A 2,500-nucleotide genomic window follows, 5' to 3' on the forward strand; every position below is an offset into this window, starting at 1 on the left:
CACTCTTTATTCTCCAGCCCCTGTACCATGTGGATTCACTCACGTCAACCCCAGACTCCACCTTGCGGGGAGGAGCGCACGGGGAGGCGGGGGGAGGGGGAGGAGGAGGAGGAGGAGGAGGAGGAAGAGGCGCGGGAGGAGGCGGGCACAGCGCTCCCCTCGGTGCCCAGGCTCCCGGCGGCGCTGACGCCAGCCGCACTCCCCGCGCGGGGAAGAAAGGCCGTGGCTGGGCAGGAGCGGACCGCGGGCGCTGCTTGGGGGCGCCGAGGCGGCCCTGGCCCTGGCCTTTCTCTACCCCCGCGCACCCCCGAGCCCAGCGCCCTTGGTCTGTTCCATTGGCGCACGTTGCCAAAGATGGTCATTTGCGTTAGAGGACGCGAGTGCGGGTTCCCTCGCTTTCGGGTGACGTGGAGGGAGAGGGATTCCCTCGCCGGCTCCCGAGCGCGCCGCGGCCTCCTCCCTCCACCGCCCGGGGAAGGGGCGCGGGGCGGGGCCCCGGAGAGCGGCCGCTCGGGCCTCGGCGCCGGGTTTTACAAAATAATCACAGCCTGAAGAGCGAGACGGGCGGTTCAGTGCGGCGCCACCGCGAGGCCGGGAGCCGGGCGCGCAGAGCCGCTCTCAGGGAGGGCGCGGCCGCGGTCGTCGGCGCCCTCCGCGGCGCCGCCCGGTGCAGCGGGAGCCCTGGGCGCGCGGGGTGCCCGCGCCGCCCTGCGGCCAGGCCTTGGCGGGGCGCGGCGCCGCCCGGCGGGGCCGACCTGCCTATTTTTCCCGGCCTGGCTGGCTGCCCACTGCTTCCTCCCACCCCCAATACGCTTCTTGGTTTTTGTTTGTTTGTTTTTTTTTGGGGGGGGGGGGGGGTTCGGCCCTACAATTAATCCGCTAGGGGTAGCCCTGAAGACAAAAAATTAACCAGTCAGGACATTCCGGCCGCCCTCCGTGCGGGACAATTAGGATGCATCTAATAGTAATCGGGCGTTAGAAGCAAACTCGACTGTTAAGCATTTTTTAAAAAATAGAGAGGGAGGGAAGACCGGGCGAGGGTGTGCCCCAACCAAGTCTTCAGCTGTTTTGGAGGGAAGTTCGGGGAGCAAGTAGTCTGTACTCCTGGGTCTTCCCGCCTCGCCCGGGGTAAAGAGCACAGACCTCGGAGTACGAACGCCAGGCTGTGCTATTCACGAGCTGTAAGACTTTGGGCGAGTCCCTTAACCACTCTGGGCTTCGGTTTCTTCCTATAAAATGAAGGGGTTGCGACGGATGACCTTCTAAGGCCCTTGCCAGCTCTGGTACTTCAATTGTTGTGCAAAGACGATCCGGAGGAGCACTGTACTAGGAGTCAAGGAACTTGGGTTCTGGTCCAGGCTCTGCTTTAGTCTCGGTTTGCCCAACTTTTAAGCGGCACCATCTGTCCTCCTTGTGAGGACCCAACGGGAAGCTATGTGAAGGCTGCGTACGCTGTGAAGCGCTGTGCGTTGCAACACGTCACAGATCCGGTCCTCAGTTTCCTTATCTGTAAAGTGGGGGGAGTTGCTAGGAAAGAAAAATAGAGCTGGGAACTCAAAGCTTTCCCGGGGCACTATATAAAGCGCTGGCGTTTCCGGGACGGCTGGCGGCATCTGGCCGCCCCAATGGCCCCAAGATACGGTAATCCCAAACAATACTCGGGGTCATTGTTTACAGCTATAAAACACATTCTGTCCTGAGCTCCATCCCCAAGGACGCGCGCAGCGAGGCGAGGCGGGCCCGACCCCTCGCACCTCCGCCGCCGCCCTCCGGGCAGAGTCCTTAACTCCGCCGGCCCGGGCGAGGTGTGCGGCCGGCGGATGTGCACCCAGGCCGCGGGGACTGGGGGTTTTTGTTTTGTTGTTGTTTCATCCCTGAGTCCTGTCTGCCTGGGTGTTTACGTGCCTCTCCCAGCAGGACTGAGTAAATGCAGTTCTTTGACGCAAAACCCATCAGCCCTTTCCCCAGCGGCAGTGGCAAAACCAGAAAACTGGGGGCGGGGGCGGTGTCGGGGAGAGCGCAGGAAAAGAAATCGTGACACTTTCTCACTCGCCTCTCCGTCCCCTCCTGCGCCACACGGCCCCCCGGGTGCCTTAGCGAGATCTTGCGGGGCTGCAAGGGGAGGCGCGGCTGGGGCACCCAAGACCCTCCCGAGGGCAGCCGCGTGTTGAAGCGGCGCGAACAGATGCACTTTTGGTTTTCCTTTGAGCACCGGCGGCTGCCTGGCCCTCCCCCACCCCGCGTTCGAAAATCCGGGTGCTTCTGGGTCTCTCCCACACAGTTCTTCCAGTAATGCGAGGGGAAAGGAGGAGGGGGAAAGGAGAGGGAGCTTCCTGCGCTGCCTCCGCCGTCCCGGGCGCGCCCAGGCCCCGGCCGGCGCCGCCGGGAGCGCGCGGGCGGGCGAGCGCACCCTCGCGCCCTCTCCCGCCCCCGCCCTGCCTGCTCCCCGGCCTTTTCCTTTCTTGTGGGTTCCCGTAAAGCCCAGCAGCACCGAGACGTC

The sequence above is a fragment of the Panthera pardus genome, unplaced genomic scaffold, assembly GCF_024362965.1.
Source record: "Panthera pardus isolate Hobbes unplaced genomic scaffold, ASM2436296v1 HiC_scaffold_26, whole genome shotgun sequence".
NCBI classification, from domain to species: Eukaryota; Metazoa; Chordata; class Mammalia; order Carnivora; family Felidae; genus Panthera; species Panthera pardus.